This window comes from Mustela lutreola, chromosome 12 (assembly GCF_030435805.1).
Source record: "Mustela lutreola isolate mMusLut2 chromosome 12, mMusLut2.pri, whole genome shotgun sequence".
Classification (NCBI taxonomy): Eukaryota; Metazoa; Chordata; class Mammalia; order Carnivora; family Mustelidae; genus Mustela; species Mustela lutreola.
In genome coordinates, this window is record NC_081301.1 from 53,331,819 (window position 1) to 53,357,238 (window position 25,420).

The 25,420-nt window shown below is 42.7% G+C and overlaps 1 protein-coding gene across 1 annotated transcript in view; it reads left to right on the top strand.

Annotated features, from left to right (window-relative positions):
* The first annotated feature begins 9,176 nt into the window (after positions 1 to 9,176).
* The window catches only part of FREM1 (FRAS1 related extracellular matrix 1), a 181,421-nt gene continuing 165,177 nt past the window's right edge, over positions 9,177 to 25,420 (top strand). Inside the window, exon 1 of the mRNA XM_059142310.1 lies at positions 9,177 to 9,676. The gene's annotated coding sequence lies outside the window, so the exon portion shown is untranslated. The remainder of the gene's footprint in view (positions 9,677 to 25,420) is intronic.

The following is a 25,420-nucleotide window of genomic DNA, read 5'->3' on the forward strand; positions in this document are numbered from 1 at the left end:
AGTGGTAAGTTTTGTATAATTGAAGTTAAATAATTTATATAATTCCTTTGAATTATTGGTCTTAAAAATAGACAATATCAAAAACATTGTCTATTAAGCATGCTCTACAAACCACAGGACTGTATGGTGTGGGGATTCAACTGAGGAGAGGACATAACTAAAAACTTGTAGCTTCTTGTGAACAGGGCTTGATGTATGTCATTTATGTCGGAGATGCTGGAATGGCTTTTTGACATTGCATCTTCTTACTTCATTCCCATATAGTATGGCAAATTTTGTCACGAGTTTGGAAGGTGAAAGGACATGGATAGGGGCAAGTGCTCATAGCTAAGGAACCAGAGAAAGCATCGGTAGACTCCAGAACGGCTAACTTGTAATTTTTTATCTCTTATTTGAAGCCAAGTTTATTCTGTGCACTTGAATATCATAATTTCTCTTAAATAGTACAGGCTATCAAGTTACCACATTACGTACAAACATTTTGAGAGGTGTGTTAGTCTTATTTGAGGGAAGACCCCCAACATGTTCTTAGACATGGGGAAATGTTTCCAATTTTTAAAAAATTGATTTTAGAAGAACTTTAAATAAGGGCTATTAGTCCTAAGATTCAGAAGAGGTAGTCTGAAATTCTGAACAAAGGAAACTTTAGGAAAAACAGCTTTTCATTATATATACTTTCCCCCATCTCAAACAGATTTGGTTGGGTGGGTTGATTGTAAGCAGGTTGGGAACCTGTAATTGTACTTGTCAGTAAAGACATGAGGTTTTTCCCCCTAAACAATAACAAAGAATGTTCCTCGCTTGATTAACCAGTCTTCAAATTATGCTAAATCCTTAGTGATTTTAGGCTTGTGGGTAAGAATTAAAAAAACAAAACAAAACAAAACACCAGTGGCTTTAAAAAAAAAAACCAACCCACAAATAATGTTATTCTTTTTTTTTTTTTTAAGATTTTATTTATTTATTTGACAGAGAGAGATATCACAAGTAGGCAGAAAGTCAGGCAGAGAGAGGAGGAAGCAGGCTCCCTGCCAAGCAAAGAGCCCAATGTGGGGCTCGATCCCAGGACCTTGAGATCATGACCTGAGCAGAAGGCAGAGGTTTTAATCCACTGAGCCACCCAGGCGCCCCTTGTTACTCTTTTTTTAAAAAAAACCAACTTGACCATTGTTGAGTAATACAGTTCAGCAGTGTTAAGTATATTCATACTGTTGTGAAACGGATCTCCAGAACTTTTTCATCTTATGTGTGTGAATTACTTTACCCGTTAAATAGCAACCCTTCTTTTTCCCCCTTCCCCCAGTTCCTGGCAACCACCATACTACTTTCTCCTTTTATGAATCTATTTTAGATAACCTCATACAAGTAGAATCATATAGTATTTGTCTTTTTGTGTCTGGCTTATTTTACTTAGCATCATGTCCTCAATTTCTATTTATATTTTCATATGTGGCAGGATTCCCTTCCTTTTTAAGGCTGAATAATATTATTCCATTGTATATATATATACCACATTTTATTTATCCATTCATCTGTTGATGAGCAGTTTGTTTCTACCTTCTGTCAACTGTGATATGAAATATATGTGTGCAGGTATATTTTTAAGACCCTGCTTTCATTTCTTTTGGTTATATACCTTGAGGTGGGATTCCTGGATCATATTTTTTAATTAATTATTTTCATTAACATACAATGTATTATTTGCCCCAGGGGTACAGGTCTATGAATCATCAGGCTTACACAATTCATAGCACTCACCATATCACTTACCTTCCCCTCCCCAATGTCCATAACCCAATCACCCTCTCCATAAATCCCATCTCACCAGCAACCCTCAGTTTGTTTTGTGAGATTAAGAGTTTCTTAGGCTTTGTCTTTCTCCCGATCCCATCTTGTTTCATTTTTTCTTTTCCTATCCCCCAAAGCCCCCACTCTGCCTCTCAAATTCCTCATATCAGGGAGATCATATGATATTTGTCTTCCTCTGATTGACTTCTTTCACTCAGCGTAATACCCTCTAGTTCCATCCACGTTGTTGCAAAAGGCAAGATTTCATTTCTCTTGATGGCTGCATAGGATTCCATCGTATATATATATACCACATCTTCTTCATCCATTCATCTGTTGATGGACATCTAGGTTCTTTCCATAGTTTGCTATTGTGGACATTGCTTGTATAAACATTCAGGTGCACGTGCCCCTTCGGATCCCTACGTTTGTATCTTTAGGGTAAATACCCAGTAGTGCAATCGCTGGGTCATAGGGTAGCTCTATTTTCAACTTTTTGAGGAACATCCGTGCTGTTTTCCAGAGTGGTTGCACCAGCTTGCGTTCCCACCAACAGTGTAGGAGGGTTCCCCTTTCTCCACAGCCTCTCTGACATCTGTTGCTTCCTGACTTGTTGATTTTGGCCATTCTGACTGGTGTGAGGTGGTATCTCATTGTTGTTTTGATTTGTATTTACCTGATGCTGAGTGATGTGGAGCACTTTTTCATGTGTCTGTTGGCCATCTGGATGTCTTCTTTGCAGAAATGTCTGTTCATGTCCTCTGCCCATTTCTTGATTGGATTACTTGTTCTTTGGGTGTTGAGTTTGATCAGTTCTTTATAGATTTTGGATACTAGCCCTTTATCTGATATGTCGTTTGCAAATATCTTCTCCCATTCTGTCAGTTGTCTTTTGGTTTTGTTAACTGTTTCCTTTGCTGTGCAAAAGCTTTTGATCTTGATAAAGTCCCAATAGTTCATTTTTGCCCTTGCTTCCCTTGGCTTTGGCGATGTTTCTAGGAAGAAGTTGCTGTGGCTGAGGTTAAAGAGGTTGCTGCCTGTGTTATCTTCAAGGATTTTGATAGATTCCTTTCTCACATTAAGGTCTTTCATCCATTTTGAGTCTATTTTCGTGTGTGGTATAAGGAAATGGTCCAGTTTCATTTTCTGGCATGTGGCTGTCAAATTTTCCCAACACCATTTGTTGAAGAGACTGTCTTTTTTCCATTGGACATTCTTTCCTGCTTTATCAAAGATTAGTTGACCATAGAGTTGAGGGTCTATTTCTGGGCTCTCTATTCTGTTCCATTGATCTATATGTCTGTTTTTGTGCCAGTACCATACTGTCTTGATGATGACATCTTTGTAATGGAGCTTGAAGTCTGGAATTGTGATGCTACCAACTTTGGCTTTCTTTTTCAACACTCCTTTGGCTATTATTTGTTCCATCTCTTTAAAAAATTTGATGGTATTTTGATAGGAATTGCATTAAATGTGTAGATTGCTCTATATAGCACAGACATTTTCACAATGTTTGTTCTTCCAATCCATGAGCATGGAACATTTTTCTACTTTTTTGTGTCTTCCTCAATTTCTTTCATGAGTACTATTGGATCATATGTTAATTCTATATTTAATTTTTTTTTTTTTTTTTAAGGAAACTTCAGGTTGTTTTCTTCAGTGGTTGCACCATTTTCTGATCCCACCAACAGTACATAAGGGTCTTAGTTTCTCCATGTGGAATTCTTTTTTTTTTTTTTTTAAGATTTTATTTATTTATTTGACAGAGAGAGAGATAGAGATAGAGATAGAGACAAGTAGGCAGAGCAGCAGGCAAAGAGAGGGGGAAGCAGGCTCCCTGCCGAGCAGACAGCCCAATGTGGGGCTCTATCTCAGGACCCCGAGATCATGACCTGAGTTGAAGGCAGAGGCTTAACCCACTGAGCCACCCAGGCAGCCCTCCATGTGAAATTCTTAAAGACTATCTTTCCTCCTTGAAAGATTCTCTGGGGATCATGACCAGAGTTACCATTGTTTTTTTGTTTTGTTTTTAGTTTTTGAATTTAAAAACAATATGTTCAAGTTTATTTTTTAGAGCAGTTTTAGGTCCACAACAAAACTAAATAGGCTGCTAAGTTTTCAACTTAGGATGCTAAGTTGTCAACTATCTAAAACTCCTACTTCTTCCTCAGTCATCCTCAGGTTTTTCTGCTAGAACTGATATGGAAGATTACATTCTTCCTTTTGGATTGCAAGCCATAGGAATATAGGTCTGGGCTGCTGGCTGTCTTCTATCCCTTGAAAAAGCCTATACAAGAACACTGATCATGGTGAGCATTTCATAATATATCTACACACGTTGAATTGCTGTTTCACACACTTGAAGCTAATATAATATTATATGCCAACTCTACTTCAGTTAAAAAAACCCAAATAAATAAAAATTTTAAAAAGAAGAAGGAAAAGCTTGTACTTACTAGGAGAAAATAAGGTTACTAGACCAAGTGAAACAAAGCAGAGCTTGTCAGTGGAAAGAGAGACAACTGATGGTATGGTTTGAGCCCTGAGATCACTCAAATTATTAGAGTTGTCAGGACTGGGGTGCCTGGGTGGCTCAGTGGGTTCAGTGGCTGCCTTCGGCTCAGGTCATGATTCCAGGGTCCTGGGATAGGGCCCTGCATCAGGATCCCAGCTCACTGGGGAGCCTGCTTCTCTCTCTCCCTCTGCCTGCAGCTCTGCTTACTTGTGCTCTCTATTTCACTGTCAAATAAATAAAGTCTTAAAAAAAAAGAGGTATCAGCACTAGTTGAGTTAATAAATACAGGTATGGTGAACATGTTCATAAAGGGGTATATGTTCAATAGATATTAGCTATCCTTAATCACATCTCAATATACAGATATTTCTCTATATGTTCTTATCTCCTCCGGTGGTATTGTAAGATTTCTGAGTGCAGGCACGTGGTCCTCCCATGGTCTGTGCAGAACCTACCTTATACTAGGTTGAGTACTCTTGTTGCAGAGAATTTAACAGATCAGCTCATTCCGATTCCTGCAAGACAAGTACAAGTGCGTGACTTCAGCCTCATATTTCTAAACAAGTTTGGGGTTTTGTTAGTAGATTTGTGCCATTTACTTCTAACATGTGTAAAGTATCTTTTGCCTGTGGGTTTGTTGTTACTTTCAGAGTACAGTATTCTGACTTGGCCTAAGTTTCCATGATCTCTTTTTAAAAATGTAACAGCTATTTTTATTTTGATTCTTTATGAAAAATTCATAATCTTTTGAGGCAGTTGGAGTTAAGATATTTTTCCAGAGTCAATCAATGAAAACTCCTTACTCCTTATGTTATGCTTGGAAAGATAAAATTGATCCTGGTGATAAGCTTTGAAAGACAAAATCACTTCCAAATCTCAGACAGTTGAAATGCAAAACATTGTAAAATTAAGTTGTTTATGTTGCCTTTGGTGCATTTTGCCTTGTCCTATAAAAGATGGACATAAAAAGGATTCCTGATGATTTTTTCATGTTTTCAATGTGTGTACAGAAACCTAATGTCTGATTGCTTTAATACTAGCATTTGAAGCTGTGTTCAAGTTAATTACAGAAAAATGCATTGCCTATTTAATTTTCAATTGTGAGGGCACAGTGGAATAGAATGAGTCTGTTTATTTTGCTTTCCTGCTGGAATTGAATGGACAAATGTGGACATGATAATGTGATAAGTAGAATTTTTAGTTTGACGTTTCCATTTCCATAAGCAATAGCTTTGAGATGGAGGATGGGAAACATTTACTCTAATAGATTCAGTGAAGGGCACTTGGGTGGCTCAGTAGTGTAAGCATCTGCCTTTGGCTCAGGTCATAATCCCAAGGTCTCCAGATTGAGTCCTTTGTTGGGCTCTGTGCTCTATAGGGAGTATGCTTCTCCCTCTGCCCCTCCTCCCACTCCCTCTCTCTCCCTCTCTCTCAAATACATAAATAAAATCTTAAAAAAAAATAACAGACTCAGTGAAGCACATGATATGAGTATCAGCCATCATAAAATGAAAGGTCCCAAATCTTCTTTCAGATCTCCAGCTGGACCACTGGCTCCTAACATAAAGTACCGGGAGGATCCCTTTGTTAACAGGTGTATTACTTAGTGTGTGTTTGGGAAAGTCTGTTCCTTCCCGCTGAGAAGATATTTAAAAGATATTTTATAGACTCCTATATTTTATGAATAATAAGGTTATTTTCTTCCTTTCCAATCCTCATGCCTTATTTTTTATTCTTGACTTACTGTATTGGCTAGGATCTCCTATCCAATGTTGAATTGTGGGAAATGTAGCAGGCAATTTTGTCCTGTTCCTTCTTTAGTGGTTGCTAAAATTTTACCATTAAATGTAAAATTTCTGATTTCTGAAAAAAACAAAACAAAACAAAAAACCTACGGGGCACCTGGGTGGCTCAGCTGGTTAAACGGCTGCCTTCGGCTCAGGTCAGGTCATGATCTCAGGGTCCTGCGTTTGAGCTCCGCATCAGGCTCCTTGCTCAACAGAGAGCCTGCTTCTCCCCTCGCTCTGTCTGCTGCACTGCCTACTCATGCTCTTTCTCTGTCAAATAAATAAATAAAATCTTTAATAAAAAGAATATGAAACTGCTAGATGTATTCATTTTGAACCATCCTTGCCATCCTGAAATAAACCATATTGTCATAGTATCTTTCTAAATAGATTTGTAAATATGTTAGTTAGGATTTTGCACTTATGTTTAAGAGTGGTATCTGTCTACACTCTTCTGATTTTGAGCAGAGCACACCACTCTTCTTCCTGCCTTGCTGTGGCAGTGGGGGTGGGGGAGGGGGGATGATAGGGGAAGTGTGAGGGGGGTGGAGTGGGAGCTGGAGAGTTGTTTCATTCCCTATCCACCCTGTCAATTCCAGACCCTGAGCTCAGCAAGCCTCTGCCTCCAACATTCTTGGAGTTTCTGTTCTTTTCTGTTGTACAGGGTATTTGATTTTGCTTTTATTTTACTTACTTTTTTGTTTTGTTTTAAGTTGACCTATTTAGAGTATGACCCTTCTACTCTTTGTTGCAGCATTGCTCCCTGTAGTCATCAGGTTTTGTAGACTCAGGGGAAAACAATTTTCACAGGGCAATGTGCTGGTGCCCTTAGCAATGTTTAATAGGCACACTCCTAACCCACTCATGGGAGTTGTTGGTGAGGACGGTGGCTGTGCTTCTCAGACTGCTACATTCTCTAACAGGTCAGCAAAAATTATACATATTACAGTCCAAAAGAAAATGCTAATCTCCAAAACATTTTATGTTTTTCATATCACTCCAACCCTGAGGTTAGAAATAGAATGATTTCTTTGAATTGCATTTTGTTCCTGCACAATAGCACATGTTTTTCAGGGAGGGATTCTTGGTTGTTCCTTTGCTTGTTCTTTTAAAACATTTGGCTTTGCATTTCAGCTTTTCAAGGGATATTTTATAGAAGTTGATAATTGTGTAATTTTAATGGCCCCTATCCATTTGTGGGAGACTTAAGAGAGAGAGAGGGACTTCTTTGTATAAGCCGGTACTTTGGATTTCAAGATGTTTTGGCGAGCCTGACTCTATCTGTCTATTCTAGAATATGTTCAGCAAAACATTAGGCCAATGTACACCAATTACATTAAAGAAAATTACATCTGCAGACATTCTGAAATATGTCTCAGTCTAAGTTGTTTGTTATTTTTTGTTTAGAATGCTGAAGGTATTTTTTCCCCCCACAGAAGTGATGTAAAACGTTTATTTCTGTTTCTCCACTAATCCATAAACGTTATTTAGCCCAGATGTTGTGAGAAGCATATTGACGCCACTGCCTATTGTCATTCCTTTATCAAATGGATTTCGGGTCTCAACTAATAGTATCTACAATCATTTCTTTGCAGTTAAGATATCCACAAGCTGGTAAATTTTTAAGTTCAGTCAGAGAGCAAAATCATCTATCACACTGTGTTTCCTAACTGTTATTAGTAAGGCTTTATTTCTTGCCCTTTCGAGATTAGTACTCGAATCATACATTGTCACTATATTTTGTTTCCTAATGATGGTTTAGTGAACAAAGTTTGTTTACTTATGGAGAACCTTGTGTTTCTTCAAGAAGTTTCATCCATTTATTATTGGAGCAAATGGGGTGAAACAAGATATTCTTTTTTTTTTTTTTAAGATTTTATTTACTCATTTGTCAGAGAGAAAGAGAACACAAGTAGGGGGAGCTTTTTGTTTTTTTAAAAGATTTTATTTATTCATTTGTCAGAGAGAGAGCACAAGCAGGGGGAGCAGCAGGCAGAGGGAGAAGCAGGTCCCTGCTGAACACGGAGCCCAACGGGGGACTCGATCCCAGGACACTGGGATCATAACTTGAGCTGAAGGCAGATGCTTAACTAACTGAGCCACCCAGGCATCCTGAGTTGAGAGATTCTTGAAGATTTTAAAGTTCTGGTGACATTGAGTAAGTGTATATATACACCCCTCCTTCCTAAGGTATCCATAAAGCATATTGTAAAATAAAATAATTGTTCTTCTCTTTCCTTCCTTCCTTTCCTCCCTTCCTCCCTCCCTCCCTCATACAATTTTTTCCCCTTTCTTTTCACTTTCCTTCTTTCTTCTCATTGTTTTCAAGGAAGGGGATATGGCTTGTCACCTTGTGACAGGGAACCACAATCTAGGGGAGACTGGGTTTACAGCGCCTTGTTCTTTTCACTGAAGTTTAGAACAACCAGACATGTCTCAACAGAAACATTTCCCCCAAAGTGAGATAATACTTGGACTTCTCTATTTATGGTCAATTTAAAAGTTGGGACAGATGGCATGCTATTACTTTTTTTTTTTTTCTGATGGAGATGAAACACAGGAAGACATTTCATTACGCAGTTGTCAGGGAGCAAGACTTTTACCTGCCCACTGAACCCTGGCAAGTTTAATGAAATGAATTTCTGCAGGGCTGTTTCTTGACCTGTGATGTGTCTCAGTCGACGGGGTCACGCACCCTGTATCAATGAGATGAGATGACTGGAACGTTTGTGACTTTTTAAAAAGAAGTCCAACACGTGGAAAGCCCTGTAGGTTGAACCCCGAAGGAGGGACTTACAAACAGAAGCTCCTCTTTTTCTTTAAAGGCTGTGACAAGAGTTAAAAGGGGCCAGTTCCCCTGCCTCCCCCTTTCGGGAGTGCCCGCCGATGCATCTTGCCTGAATTTGAATAAAAAACCTTTCCGGGGAGGAATGTGTTTGCAGAAAAGAGGTTGGGGGTGGGGGAAGGGTTTGAAGAGTTTGAAGGTCCGTGAAAAAAGCTTGTGCGTGTGCTTACGGCGGGTGTGTGTCTGTAAGAGGACGAGTGTGGGTGGGTGTTAGTGCACGGGTGTGAGCTATGTGAGTGGCATGTGTGAGTGTGCGCACACACGCATGGGGGGGGCTGCGTGAATGTGTGCACGCCCGTGAGCGTGGGTCCGTGTGTGGGTGGCCTGCGGGCGCCGGTGCGCGGTGTGTTTGGGCGACTGTGTATATGCCGTGTGCGTCCGTGTGTCCGCGTGTGTGCGAGCGCGTGTGCGCGTGTGCCCGTGTGCCGCGGGCGGGAGAGGCAGCTTCGGCTCAGCCGTGGCAGAGCAGTTAGTACAGAACTCCTAGTGCAAGGGGAGGCTGGGGAGCCGCCAGGAAGACGAGCAAGGGACCTTTTTAACAAAAGCTCAGTTGGGTCCCTGCGGGGCCAGCCAGCAGAAGGGACTGGGGAGCGCTGGCTCTGCGCCAGGGAGGTCGGGCTCCCGCCAGCTCCGCACGCACCCTTTATCATGCCCTCCGCAGGGGGAGTCCTGAGGCTTGGCCGTCGGGAAGTTTCCGCAGCCGCCGCCGCCGCCTCGGAGAGCACCAGCAAGGACCGCGGAGTGAGTACGGCAACTTCGGGTCTGCCTTGCCCTGCGGGGTGGGTGAAGGGATTTCTGGTACAAAGAAAGCGAACACTCCGCTGACCTGAAAGACTGGAATTTCAGCTCTTTTCCTTTCCTGGGATCTAGTTCCTTCCCCCTTCCTCTCCCAGCCCTTTAAACCCGAGATGACTGGGTCAGTGACTCGCCCCCGCCTTCCCGCCTGCCCTGGGCCCCGGGTTTCTAGCTTTTTAGCTTGGAAAGGAAAACCACTACCTGTAAGTATCTGCTTTACGTCCTTCCTCTCATCTTCCGAATGTTCTGTTAGCAGAAAGCTCCAGAGGTGGTTTGCGTGGTAGCGTTCGCTTCCCGTCTCCTCGCAAGAAGTGCGCAGAGTCCGCTTGCCAAAGTTTAGTTCTCATGTCAACTCAGGAAGGTGCCAGTTTGCCCTGTTAAAAACCCATATGCCCACCACGGGAGTCTCTTTAGTATGGACCACAGATTATAAGGTTTCTGGACCCGTCCCCACGGCACTCACCAGTGAAATCACCATTTTAAATTTTGTAACCCACCCGCGCCGCCACCCTGGATCAGAAGGTTTCTTAGCTACATGAAATGGCAAAGGGAAATGAAAAAACTGACACAACGGGTGCTATCCTCACGGCATTCAGAGAGGGGGAAGTTTGCCCGAGATGGAGTTTTGGATACCTGACTTTGGTTTAGTTCTATTTGGAGATATATATTTTTTAAAAGCATGGTTTCTATTTTTATGGGGATGAGAGGGAGTGTTGGAGAGGCAAAGAAATCATTTTGTTCTGAAGTTTAAACTTCAGTTTAAACTGATGTTTAAGTTCTTTCTTATTACCCAGATTTGGTGCTGTAGTGAAGAGTTTCTTTTAGTTTTCATCTGGATCACAGAAGTAATTTTCAAGGCATTTAATTTTCCTTTCTGCCTTTTTTTTTTTTTTTTTTTTTTTTGGACTCCTGTGCTCAGTCTTGTTGCCTGGTGTGAATTACAAAGCTTAAAAAGAGCATTTCCGGGGGCTGGTTAGAGTTTATGGCCTGGGAATCTTGCTGGAGAGATTAACCTCTTCACGGCTGCTTTGCAGCCCAGACCTAGTGATCCAAACGTTCCCCAGGTTTCTGCTCCGGAAAACTGACAATAACTATCCCTGGCTCTCATTAAAGCTTGAAGAATTGCTCCCCACCCCCTGCTTATACTTGATAAAAGTGCCTTTAGTATGATTCTAGGAAAATGTCGACAACTTTGCTCTTTCTCTTTCTCACCGATTCTCAGAACTTGGTGTCCTAGGAACCAGTTGGGAGCTTGCTGAAAGGCAGGTGCCTAGGCCACACCCTCCCACTTTAGGCCTGGGGAGGGCCTGAGAGTTTATCCGGGTGATTCTGAAGCACGTGAGATCCCTTTTGGATAAGCACAGCTCTATGTTGTCCTGGGCAATTAAATGCTTGTCCTGTGGCTGGTTAATATTAAACCTCATATCTAAATGATCAACTTGAATTTCAGGTGATGTTGAGCATAAAAGTTATATGCAACATGGCTTTGCATGCTTGGCTGATAAAGCAGGGCTTTCGACCAGCTTTCCCACCAACCTCATCACTGTTTCCTTGCTCTTCTTTCCATCCATGCCTTTCCATTTTCACAAGTGAGGAAGGGACTTGGGCAGAACCAAAGGTGCTCTCACACCATGTTCCCTCCTCCATGTGATGGGATGTGTGGTCTGACTTGACCTAGCACACGACCAAGCAATGCTTGTCTTAGAATCTTTCCACCCAGGGCTGTTCTCAATTCTTAATCAGCCTCCCAGGGATACTCTGCTTCTGGGGATGGGCTAGGCTGAGTGGGGCTGAACTGAGCTGGATTATTTCTTGGGACACTTCAGGAGCAGTCTAATTCCTAGAAACTGAGTTTAGATTAGGCCATCCCACAGAGATTGGAGAAAGGGATTCCTCTAGTATGCTGAGGTCCTCGATTGACATATGAAGGTAAGAACTCAGCCTCCATCCCCATCCCCAATGACGTTTTATGCCATTGTATATTTATAGGAAAAAGAAAATAGGATGTGGTCATCAGTTTCCTTCCCCCCGACCCCCCAACCTCACTCCAAATGTTTGCAGGTGCCTGCTACATGCCCGGTCCGGTGCTACTTTCCAAGGACTGTGGAAAGATCAGCATGTATAGTGTGGACAGAGCCCTTGTCCTCATGGTGTTTCAAGTCTTGAAATAAACTTGCTACCAGTCTTGGATGAGCCAGCTAATACTCCCTAAACTTCACCTCCTCCATCAATAAAACAAAAGAGTTGGCTTAAGTGAATTTGAGTATCTTTCCAGCTATGATACTCTGACATTGGCGGACACGGTTCAGTCTTCTAAACACAGACAAGGGGGAATAGGAGCTTTTTAGCATTTGCTTTGAAAACAGGCCCAAAGATTTGGCTTCCTGCTTTTCTTACGATTTTTCAAAAATATCTTTTAACTCTTCTTTCTCTCGTCAGAGACCAAGACTGCCGTTAAAGTGAGTTAGACAAATTCTGCCTTTGCAGAGCACACAGTCATCCCCCACAATGGGCTCCTGTAACTCTCTGGAAAGGCTGTTTCCCTGGGCCAGGTTACCTAGGACAGCAGCTTCTTATCTTGTCTGAATCTGGTGTTGCTCCCCCTGTGGAGTGCTGGGTGGTCTGAACCGGGCTGGCCAGCTCTGGCCCCTGACCCTTTCATTCAAGTGATTTAATAGCTTTTGTGATACTAGGTGAGAGGCTCCAGCAGAGACCTTTGAGGGTCTGGGAAAGAAAAAAACCAATTCCCTAATGAAATCCGCATTTTGTCTGTACTACAGTTTCTCTTACTGCTGTGACTGCGGGACTGCTGCATTTCAAAGGGTTCTAAAACTTGGCCATCAAGATAAGAAAATATAGCTGTGATCTGGGCTCTTCTGGCTGCCTGCAGATACTATGTTTGGTGGGAAGAACTACTCACTGGAGGACAGCGTACAGGGATACTGCAAAGTTAGGATATTTTTGACCAAAAGTTCTTGGCCTCTTGTTGGTAGGGTTAAAGGAAGTAACAAAATAGTCTTTGGTTTCACTCTTATCCCTCCCTATTTATGGGGTTGCTGATACGATGTCAAAAATACTTCTTTTGTGCATTTGCAAAGGCTTCTTAGATTATATGTTACTCTTCATTCTCAATTTTATCATTGAAACTTTCATATCTGACTTCTCTAGAGACCAAAACAGATAACACTCCAGGACCCACTGAGCTCCACGTCCTTCCTGTAATTTTCCAAGTCCCTAGGATCCTACCTCTGCCTTCTGTCAAGCGTTATCAGCTGCTCAGGACTTACAAATGCTCCCTAAATTCTTCCCACAAAAAATGACTTCATATCTTGTGAAGTCGCCCTCAACGCCATGCCATTTTCATCCCAGGATCTCCATTTCCTATTAGCACACAAATTCTTCATTTTGTCAATGATCAGCCAAAACCACTGTGAAGTTAGGAGAATTTCAGAAAGGACTGACATTCCCAGATGAGAATTCATCCACATGTTTCAAAGTTGCTGGGTGTTTCCTGTCCAATCCCTTTCGTAGCCCAGATTTGTTTTTCCCATTAAAGCGATTCCCCTCCTGGGAAAGGCCAACACAACAACACACAATAGCAGTGCACTAAATGCTGTTTTATGCAAATCTTCCTCTTTGTTATATCGTGGTGGGCTAATTTGGTTTCATCCAATAAGCATTAGTGATTGTTTTGAAACCAAAAGGAAGTATTAATAGGAGAGCTCAAATATTAAATTGAAGTGGTGTAATAGGGAAAAAAAAAAGATCTTTGAATAAATTTCGGCTGGGTTCCAGTCCTTGGCTACAATATTCTTTGGTTCGGTAATGCTGGCCCAGTTACTTAGTTTCCTCTGCGTCAAGTGAGGATACGGACACTTACCGGATGTTCTTGGGGCTAAAGGACATTTGGAAAGCACCTAGCATGATCCATGATGAATGACAAGGATCAATGAGTATTTCTACTAACACAGGTGTGAAGGCTGGAAAGAACCATGCCTGTGGCAAGCTGCTCGGTCCATAGGTGAAAACAGAAATGAGAAATCAAGCTTTCTTCTAGATTTCATGGACAGGGAAGAATAGATGTTATCCCACCACTTCCCTGGCTTTGGTCCCACTTGATTCCTTCTCCCAGCTGGAATAGACCCATGAGCTCCGGGACCATCTGAGGGATTAGTACAGAGAAAGCAAGGGCAGTGTGAAAATCAGTCTGCCCTCAGTTCTTCTGACCCTCCAGAATGGAAAACTTTTATAGCCATTTCATATATAAAGACATTATTTTAGGTTTTTGGCAGGGAGGATTTTGCTCCATTGTGGCCAGGGGTCCCACTTCTGGGGCAAATGTTTAAGAATTTGAAACTTGGGGATTGTACCTTGGGCAGTTTGTGAGCTATTCACCAAAGAGAAAACGACAAAACATAGCCATTCAGACATGCGCTGCTCACCCCGCACTCCCCCATGCCCCCAGCCTCGGTATTTCTCTTCCAACAGTGTTTTCTTATAGCTCCGGTGTTTGCACTGTGATAAGCCAGTCACTCAGCTAATATTTACTAAGTTTCTCTGGGCCAGAAAAGATGACCAGGAGAGGAGGGACTTGAGTGAACAGAACAATCATGGTTGTTATCTTTGAGAAGCTTACAGACTAGGGTAAAAAGGTTGACTTTTTTTTTTTTTTTAAAGATTTTATTTATTTATTTGACAGGTAGATATCGCAAGTGGGCAGAGAGGCAGGCAGAGAGAGAGGCAGAAGCAGCTTCCCTGCTGAGCAGAGAGCCTGATGCAGGCCTTGAACCCAGGACCCTGAGATCATGACCTGAGCGGAAGGCAGAAGCTTTAACCCACTAAATCACCCAAGTGCCCCCCAAAGTTGACTTTTAATCAAATGACTGCAAAGAAACAATGAAATGCCACATGCGGGGAGGGTATCCCAGGATTCTATGCAAGCAGATAGAACTGGTGTGGGAGAGAGACCGAGACCTGAAGGAGGGACAGAAGTTAGCCAGGCAAGTGGGAGTTTCGTAGAATTTGGGGAAGGGCATTCACGGCAGATGGAACAGCACGGATAAAGCATATTAAGACTCGGAGTGGACAGTGCAGTGAGTTTAAGAAGGGAAGAACTGTGTGACTAGCTTGCCAGGAGATGGAGGAGAGTTCTGTGAGAAGAGGCTGGGGAGAGGTAGATGACAATCATGCAGGGAAATTCTGTCTCACAGTTAAAGGGGACCCCAGAAAGCACCGAATCCACACTCCCTCTCTGGGACGAGAATCCCTTCCTCTGTCTTTATCGAAGCCCTTGCCACTATTGGACAACTCAGAAGGAGAGTTCTGTCTGAAAGTAGGGTGCAGGGAACCTGGGTGGTACAGTGGGTAGAAGTTCTGACTCCTGGTTGCGGCTTGGGTCGTGATCTCAGGGTCATGAGATCTGTGTTCAGCAGAGATTCTCTCTCTCTTCCCCGGCCCCTCCTGCTCATGCTCTCTCTCTCTCTCTGTCTCTCAAATAAATCTTTAAAAATGATTTATCTATCTATTTGCACCCTGAACCCAGAGAGTAAAGTCTCTCTTCTTTCGAATCATTCGAAGACAGACTATTTCTTTCATAAATTACTGTCCAAGCAGGTCTGCACTTTCCCGTTCACATGCAATCCGTTTTTGGGAAAGCAGTTTTACATTTGTGCTGTGGAAAGTGAACTTACTGGCTTCAGTCTATTATTCTAGCCTCCAGTTGTTGAGAGCCTGGATCTTGATTGTGTCCTCACTGATAACAGTTGACTTTTTTGGATTTGTGTTGTTTGTGAATTGGTTGAGCTTGTCTTCTGTAACTTTGCAGAGGATTTTGGGAAATTATTTAACTAGAGGAAGCCAAACATGGAGCTATGGGCACCCCTGAAGATGTTTCTCTTAAGAGAAAGGGTGCCCCTAATCTCTTTTTATTTTGTTTTTAGAGAGGAAACTAGACACAACATCTCTATAGCCCAGACTCACAGATATGTTCAAGTCTAAATGAAAAGAGTTCAGTGACATCAGTGTATGAAAGCATAGTTTGACTGTATTTGCTGATTTCATTTACCACCATCCTCAGAGCTACATCGGTGTGGCTGCTTTTCTGTTTTGGGCTTGGATTTGGGAAGGGCCACTGGCCTGCCCATTAAAACCCATTTATCAAATGGGTGTTGAATGCCTATCACATGCAGTAATAGTTCATCCTCCTGCCTTCAAAACACATAAATACCTACACCATCAGGTAGGATGTGATAAATGCCCCATGATAGGTTTAAATAAAATGTGATTCTTCTGCTACAGCAGAAAGGAAATTTTGCCAAATGGAATGATCATGTCTTTGGACATCTTGAAGGAAGCATTTCACAAGACCTTAATACTTAAAGGTTTTAATCAGGATGGAAGCAAAGACATTCCAGGCAGGGGCATACATGGACAGGGGGGTAGAGATGGGGAGGATGCAGCAGGTCCTTGTGACCATGTCACTGGGGGCTACGGGACGGGGTTGGGCTATGGTCTGGTAACACATATGTCTAGAAGTGTTAGCCAGAGTGGATACATAGTGAGAAGCTAGCTGAGGTGAAAATTTTAAGAAATGCCATATTTTTGGCAGTGCAGCATGACCCAGAGAAGATTAAAAAAAAAAAAAAAAAAGAAAGAAAGAAAGAGAAAGAAGAACAAATGAAAGAGAAAAAGGCAGTGGTTAGGTCAAAAGAGAACCAGGAGTATACAGAGGTATAGAACCTGGTACAGAAGCAGTTATGCAGACAGTGGGTGGAGGGCACCATTGTATACTGTCAGGTTCAGAGAGGATTGTTGGAGAAAAGTTCAAGTTGACGTATCTAATGGTGGGTCCCTGGCAGCCTTTGGGACAGCTGTTTTATAGGACTGGAGGCTATCAAAATCAAGTGATCCTCTTCGGGAACACAAGGTGGTGAGGATGTAGGCTAGTTGGTCAAGGGGAGCATATGGTGGGAAAGGAGAAAAGAGGATGTTTGACAAGTAGTAGGAATAAGAGTCATAGTGACACCAGTGGAAGTAGCAGTGGTCAGAGCCAACATTTGCCGAGTTCTCACTGTGTTCTAGTTGTCTACACACGTATCTGTGCATCCGATTCTCACAGCATGACTCCAGGCTGGTGTTTCAGCCCCTTTTCACTGTTAAGACAACTGAGACTAAGAGAACTGTACTTGGCTGAGATGATGTCAGGCGGCAGGACCAGCGTTCAAATCTAAGGTCTCTGCGTCCTCAGGACTCACCGGTGTGGCCACTTTTCTGTTTTGGGCTTGGATTTGGGGAGGGCCACTGGGATGCCCATTAAAACCCATTTATCAAAGTAACAAAAATTTTTAAAAAGCACACAAGAATGGGAAGGCACTTGAAGAACTAATTTCTACTAAGTACGGGATAAATCTCTGCTTAATTTCTGAAAAGACAGTATAACCTTTTGTAGCACAAAGTCATTGCTGTGTAATGTGCAGGACGTGGTTGTGCACTGGTGAACCCATCCTGTTGCGGTCCAGCCCACGGCTCTTTGCAAATTCCAGATGCAAGGGCATTTTCTCTTCCTTTCCTCTCCTGTCACTCTCCTTACTTCCTTCACCTTTTCTTTCAATAATTGCCTCATCTTAAGAAAATCAGACTCTAGGACACCTGGGTGACTCCATCGGTTCAGGCTCTGCCTTTGACTCAGGTCATGGTCCTGAGGTCCTGGGGTCGAGCCCTGCATCAGGCTCCCTGCTCCACAGGAAGTCTGCTTCTCCCTCTTTCCTCTGCCCCTTTAACTGATCATGTTCTCTCTCTCTCTAAATAAAATCTCTAAGAAAAAAAAAAAATCAGGCTCCTCCTCCCCATCTGCCACAGCTCGGTAACTTTGATCTCCTCCCTGACTGCGGCCTCCACGAAGATCCACTGCTTTCACACAGTAGGTTGGCGTGAAGCGCTATAGCATTTTAAAACAACTTTGCTCCAGTACTGGAGAACAGTTGGTGCCTTAAGCCCTTAGAATTCTGTAACAATTAAAAATAGCCACTGCTGGAGGTATTGATTGGTGATTAAGAGGTCACTGGGGGTAACTTTTCAGTATAGAAAAGGAGCAGGAGTTGAGTGGCCATTGGACTCTATTACATAGCTACCTAAGACTTTCACACTCTTCATCCCTGTGTACCATATGTATGAATTTGCTATGGCTGCCATAACGATGAACTATAGACTTGGTGGTTTAAACAGTACAAATTTATTTTTTCACAATTCTCGAGTCTAGGAGTCCAAGATCAAGGTTTTAATAGGGCTGTTTCCTCATGAGGCCTCTCTCCTTGGCTTGTGGAACTGATTTCTTCTCCCTGTGTCTTTACATGGTGTTTCCTCAGTTACCCACCTGTGTCCTAATTTTTTCTTTTTAGAAGGACATGAATGATATTGGATCAAGGGCTACCCTAATGACCTTATTTTAATTTAATTACCTCTTTAAAGACTCTGTCTCTAAATATAGTCACATTCTGAGGTACTGGGGGTTAAGACTTCGATCTATGTATTTGGGAAGAATAAAATTCAACCCATAAAGACCAGGCCACCATATCAAGCCTCTGCTTGTTGTTACTTAACTGATCTTCTAAATGCTGAGGACAAAACTGCAGCAGAAGGAAATCGAATAAAACGCGTGGACCTATAAATTCACGTTTAGAAATCCATTTGTAATACACTCTGGATTTTGAGCTTGACTTCAGGGTGGGGAGATGAGGAAACCTTCTTGGGCAGGACTAGCTTTGAACTTCTAAAAATTCTAGGTGAAACCCATTCTGCTTTTCTTATTTGGCTAAGAAGCCCGCACAACGCCAGTTTAACCGTTCAGGTGAGGAGGGAACCATGTGCCGTGTCCTCGTTTGCCTTGCAGATGCTGTGAAGCCTCCTATGTTGGTTGTTGCTGGATTGCTTTATTGGAAACCAGTGGCCTTTATTTTACCCCCAATACAGAGACATTTCCTTTTTTTTTTTTTTTTAAGATTTTATTTATTTATTTGAGAGAGAGAGAAAGAGAAAGAGGGAGCATGAGAGGGGGGAAGATCAGAGGGAGAAGCAAACCCCTTGCTGAGCAGGGAGCCCGATGCAGGACTTGATACCCGGGACTCCAGGATCATGACCTGAGCCGAAGGCAGTCGCTCAACCAACGGAGCCACCCGGGCGCCTGACATTTCCTGGTCTGTAACTTTGTAAGTTGTGCTGGCATGAAACTCCTTGTAGTGTGTGGAAATCACAGGCTATGAGATTCAGTGGTAGGAAAGCTCAAGTCTTCGTACATCCCTTCCCCCACTGAAGTGTTTGTCTGCATTAAGAATGGCAAATAATGGGATGCCTCTATGGCTCAGTCAGTTAAGTGTCCGACTCTTAATTTTGGCTCAGATTGTGATCTCAGTGTTGTGAGATTGAGCCCTGCATTGGGTGTTGCGCTGAGTGTGAGGCCTGCTTTAGGCTTCTCTTTCTCTCTCTGCCCCTCCACCCTCTCCTGCTCTCTTTAAAAAAAAAAAAAATCTAGCGCTTTCTCTCTCTCCATATATATATATATATATATATATATATATATATGGCAAATGATGACAACCACTTGAGATAAAAGAGACATAGTCAGGGATGATCTGTGGTGTTGCACAGCAGGCTTGCTATCATGGACAGCCCAGGGCTTGGAGGTATCGCCTCTGAATCATTAGCTCTATGGCCAGAGAGATCTGACATCAGAACTTCAAAATCTAAGACCTAGATTTTTCAGACATCTTAAGACTGAGACTGAAGACTTCAAGGGGATGACTTGGTAAGGAGCACAGATGCCCAGGAAGTGAGAGCATTTGAATTTGTTAATTAAGAACAACAACAAACACAATCTTTACAACAACCTTGTGAAATTAGTGTTACAGATCCTCACTCCACAGATGATGAAAGGAAGTCTGAGAAGGTTTAAGTAACATTTATTTTGTAGGTTGAGGTTCTTTTGAACCTCTGAAGTGTTCAGAAAGTGAATGGCTTAGAGTGCTTATCCTTCGTTCAAAGGCTTAATTGATGTCTGTCTATGAAGAGATGTGTGAGGTAGAGAACATGATATAAACGTAGTGGAGTTATTACCTTTCTATTAATATAAAAAGAATAAAAAACAGTTTTATTTCCTTCAAAGGATCGATCTTTTTTTTTTTTTTAATTGAGCAGAAAAAACTCAAATTGTGAATCCTAAGCAGAAGGCTAGAGGCAAAATTTGAGCAAAAATTTGAATTGAGCAGAAAAAGCCAAATTGTGAATCCTAAGCAGAAGGCTGTAGGTAGTGAGATGGGCTCCCGCGGAAAGGATCGAGGTTCATGAACTTGGTAGCAAATGTTAGAAGAGGCATGAAATGGTGGCTCCTGTTTCATTGAAGAACTGAAGCGAAGAAACTGGCACACTAGGAACACAAAAAGGAATTAGACTTTGGTCTACGGCCATACCACCCTGAACGCACCTGATCTCATCTGATCTCGGAAGCTAAGCGGGGTTGGGCCTAGTTAGCACTTGGATGGGAGGAATTAGACTTTGGAGTCACATGAGGGATTTTTAATTTATAGACCAGAAGGTCTGAGTGTTTATATTTTGCAGCAGATGATTAAGGAGAGAGCCTCAACTCCCCTTTTACTCTGATCAATAGTGACCACAAGTGATGATCTCAGGGAGACCTCCGAATTCCTGCCTAAACCCAAATGATTATTTCTATCATAACACGAACTATCATAATATGGGGGGGAAGCATGGAGAGATATTAGCCTTGTGGGTAATAAAGTTTGCTGTTGCAATACACATATTTAACTATGTCTTTAAAGATTCACAGCGAAGGAAAAGTTGGAATGCAATAGAAAGTAGTCCTTGCCCAAAATTTTGCTGGCTAAACTTGATGTTAATGTCTTTTATTTTAGACTGTTTCCTTTCTAACGAGTTTGCTACTTTGGGAAACCGCTGCCTCATGCCTGTACTTGTCACGCATGTGACTAGCTTCCTAGGAATGGCCTCCCAGCTAGGCTGTCTGGACAGTTTCCCTCATTTCCTCTCTGTCTGGGGCCATCCTGTCTCCCTCTCCTTTTCCCCATTGCTCCCCAAACTGGATCTTGCTTTTAGCCTCTTCCTGGTGCTGGTCTTCTGGGTGGGACCCCAGCCCTAGACCCACCACTTCACTCCACTCTGATGGTTTTCAGATATGCCAAAAAACCTACCTTCTGTCTTTGGGCACTAAAGCCCCCTTTACCACCTCTACTCCGAGGTGAAGAAAAGAAAGTGCTGTTGTTCACAGCAGTGATTCTCAAACCTGGTGGCTCATGAGAATCACCAAAGAACTTCTGATTTCAGATGGCTGGACCCCACGCAGGCAAATTACATCTGAAAAAATTTGAGATGATGCAGGAGTTGTCTTGAGATGAAGCCAGAGGTGGGCCCCTGCTGGCTTAGGAGTGACATTAGGGCAACACTTTGACCTTATAGTGTTTCTAGAATGTTGTCAATGACAAAAACCGTCTTCAGCCCACATGAAGGCTGTTTAATTACTTCCAGCAGTCAAGTGGGGCTGAAGCCATGAGAGCAACATCTCGTTTGTAACCACTGCTTTCCCTCAGGCCTCAGGAGATATTGGGGTCAACCATCACACTGCAGGAACTCTGAGGGCCCTGTTTACTATTTGGTATGTGAAAGCAACACCCCAAGCACCACCACTCCCCCCACCCCCACCCTGAGCACGGTTATAAAATGAACAGTGCCCCTGGAATTTGATGTATCGAACTGAGAAAAACCCCAATAACGGAATCTTACCTCCTTTGGCCTATACTCTGAAGGATAGGTATGTTAGCTGGCTTCCCCAGAAATACTTTCCGTCATGTTGAGTTTATGTCCTGCTCAGTGACATCACAGTGTGAACTGCCTTCCACTGCTAGTCCGGACGCTATGCCTATGGCTAATACGTTCTCACTTCTAGAGGAATGATTTGCAAACCCACTTTTAAAAAATAGTCTATTTGTGTTTTGGAGACTTAAGAAAATGTTTACACCAAGACCACTTATGTGCACCCTATTTGTCTCTCTTTTTAAAGATTTTATTTCTTTCTTTGAGAGAGAGAGAGAGAGAGAGAGCACGCGCAAGTGTGCGCCCACAGCGGGAGGGGCAGAGGGAGAGAGAGAAGGAGAGAAAGGAACTCCGGGCTGACTGTGGAGCTGATTGCCTGGTCCGATCTCAAGAACCTGAGATCATGCCCTGAGCAGAAACCAAGAGTTGGCTGCTTAATTGACCGAGCCACACAGGTGCCCACTCTCTCTTTTAAAACACTTCTCTGACTTGGTTGTGCTTATAATTGTCGTGGTAAGCCATTCTTATACGTTGCCATATTCTTGTGCACACATGTATTCAACAAATAAGTCATCTCATCAGACATTCAGATACTTTTAATTTGCAGCCTGAGATTTTGTTTTTGAGCTAGGACTGAACCATTTTTAATCTCATTGCCTGAGAGCATTCTCCCACTCACTGCAGCCCACCCCCAATTCTGCCAAAGTAAGCAGATTATGTTTCCACTCTTCTTAATGCAATTAAGCTCAGCGGAGCACAGAGGGGTCGGGGACTCATGCATCTGCAGGAGACCTAATGGTGGCCGCTGGGTTCACCTGGGGAAGCCCTCAGTGTGGGAGAGTCCTGTGGCCAGCAAGGCCTGCTGGTGCCTGAGTAGCTGGATGTCTGCAGATCGTGAGGAAGGGCAGAGCTCTACAGCGTGGACACAATCGTGCTCGTGCTCGGTTCTGAACACCAGGAAGTCCCTGTGGCTTGCCTGGCTTCTTTTTTGTTGCCAGTATCCCTGCACCGCTCTATAGAAAATTTTCTAGCTCTGTTGGGTGTTACTGGAGAGTCAGTTCAACCTAAATCCCAGAACATGTCAAAGGATGGCTCAAATGATTTTTTTTTTTTTTAACTTGATATACTTCAGTTTCTGAGCAGATTTCGGTTTATGGAAGAATTGAACAGCGTTCTCACATACACCCCATCTGCCCACTTTCCCCGGTTACTAACACCTTGTATGAGTATCAGGTACTACAGGGGATAAGCCAGTGATGATTATCTAAAGTCCGTAGTTTCATTAGGATTCACTAGTGATGTACATTCTCCGGGTTTTGATGAATGTTTAATGACAAGTATCCATTACAGTGGTAAATTTGTCACTAAGTTTTAGAAAACACTCTGATTGGCCTGGGCCAGAAAGGGGATGGAGTTACCCGGAGCCTTGCTTGCTGTCTCCGTGGGTGCGTGTGCCCCTGCGCGCTGGGGACTCCGAGCAACAACACATTTACGTACATTATCACGTTTAACTATTTTAATGGCCCTGAAAGGTGTCGCTTTTTGTATAGGTGAGGAAACAGAGGCCAAGAAAAAATAAGGACCTTGTTCAAGGAAATAGTGGAACTGGGAGAAATCTGATTTAAATCCAGCCTCTGTTCTTATTACTGTGGCATTTCCTTTCACTTCAGCAGTAATCCTAGAGCAGAGCATTAAGCCCTCCCCACCTCCTCCCTCCTCTTCCTTCTCCTGTACTATATTTGCAAAATTATTTCTAATAAACAAACATTCGTAAAACAACTGTTTGTAAAATAAAGTGATGTACAGGTCATGGCTAAACCTAGTTAGAATTGTGCTAAGATCCTCAGCAGAGAAGAAAGGAAAGACTCTCATTAGAGTTCTGTTAAATTTAATTATTTGTTGGTGTTAAGAATTGTCATTTTTTTAAAGGATTCAGTGTTTGTTTCCTTGTCTTGACCCCCATCTCCCTGAAGGGCAGGTATAGGCAGTGAGGCGAAGGCAAGAGATGTTCACTTGGCAGATCTTGCCCTGATTGAGGGCTTTGCCCATGTGCTGGAAGGCTGTCTTCCAGGAAAAGTACTCTCACACCAGTGTCTGCATCTCTGTGTATAGGACTTGCAGTTTTTTTTTTTTTTTTACTTTATCCCAGGATTTGATATTGTGGTGTGCTGTCCATTCTCTGCCTGCATTAGTGAATAAGACAGCAGGCAAATCAGTTCTTTAATCCTTGGCAAATCACTTTGCCCCTTAGGGCGGTTGCTTCCTCACCTTGACTTCTGTGTGTGTGCTGGAGTGTGCAGAGTATGGGCTTCAGGAACGGGGGCTTTGGAACCTGTCCGCTGGGGTTGGAATGTCAGCTCAGTTGTTTATTAGCGTATGCCTTGGACAAATTACTTACCTTAGAACCAGAATCCTTAGAATAGAATCTGCTCCATAGGTGGTTGTGAAATAGGACCAGATGTAAAGTAAGTACATAACACCCAAGAACGTTGGTTTAAGTAAAATTTGGAGGAGAAGCTCCTTCCAACCCTAGAATTCTGTGACTTTTGATGTACTGTGACTTAGTCTCAAACAACATTACATTTTTTTTTATCATTATCACTTGGTTTCTTAAGTCATCAAAAGCATTTCCAATGCAAATCAAAACTGCAGTAAGATACCATCTCACACTAGTTAGAATGGTTAGAATTAATAAGTCAGGAAGTGACAGATATTGGCAAGGCTGCAGAGAAAGGGAACCCTCTTACACCGTTGCTGGGAATGCAGGCTGGTGCAGCCACTCTGGAAAAATACTCTCAAGAAGTTTCCTCAAAAAGTTAAAAATAGAGCTATCCTATGACCCAACAATCACGCTCCTGGGTATTTACCCCAAAGATATAGATGTAGTGATCTGAAGGGACACCTGGACCACAGTGTTTATAGCAGCAATGTCCACAATAGCCAAACTGTGGAAAGAGCCTAGATGTCCGTCAATAGACGAATGGATAACGATGTGGTGTGTATACACACACACACACACACACACATATATACATATGTATACATATGTATACATATGTATTCTACACAATAGAATACTATGCAGCCATAAAAATGAAATCTTGTCAGGACGCCTGGGTGGCTCAGTTGGTTAAGCAGCTGCCTTCGGCTCAGGTCATGATCCCAGCGTCCTGGGATCGAGTCCCACATCGGGCTCCTTGCTCAGCAGGGAGCCTGCTTCTCCCTCTGCCTCTGCCTGCCATTCTGTCTGCCTGTGCTTGCTCTCTCTCCCTCTCTCTCTGATAAATAAATAAAATCTTTAAAACAAAACAAAAAAAAATGAAATCTTCCCATTTGCAATGACATGACTAGAATTAGAGGGTATTGTGCTGAGAGAAATAAGTCAAGCAGAGAAAGACAATTATTGTATGACCTCACTCATATGTGGACTTTAAGAAACAAAACGGGGGTGCCTGGGTAGCTCAGTCAGTTAAAGCCTCTGCCTTTGGCTCAGGTCATGATACCAGGGTCCTGGGATTGAGCCCCATGTCGGGCTCTCTGCTCTGTGGGGAGCCTGCTTCCTCCTCTCTCTCTGTCTGCCTCTCTGCCCACTTGCGATCTCTGTCTGTCAAATAAATAAATAAAATCTAAAAAAATAAAAAAAATTAAAAAAACAAAATGGAGGTGCATAAAACAAAGAAGGAAAAAATAAAACAAGGTGAGATCAGAAAGGGACACAAACCATAAGAGACTCTTAATCATAGGAAACAAACTAAGGGTTGTTGGAGGGAAGGAGGGGGTGGAAGGGATGGGGTATCTGGGTGATGGACATTAGGGAGGTGCTGTGGTGAGTGCTATGAATTGTGTAAGACTGAT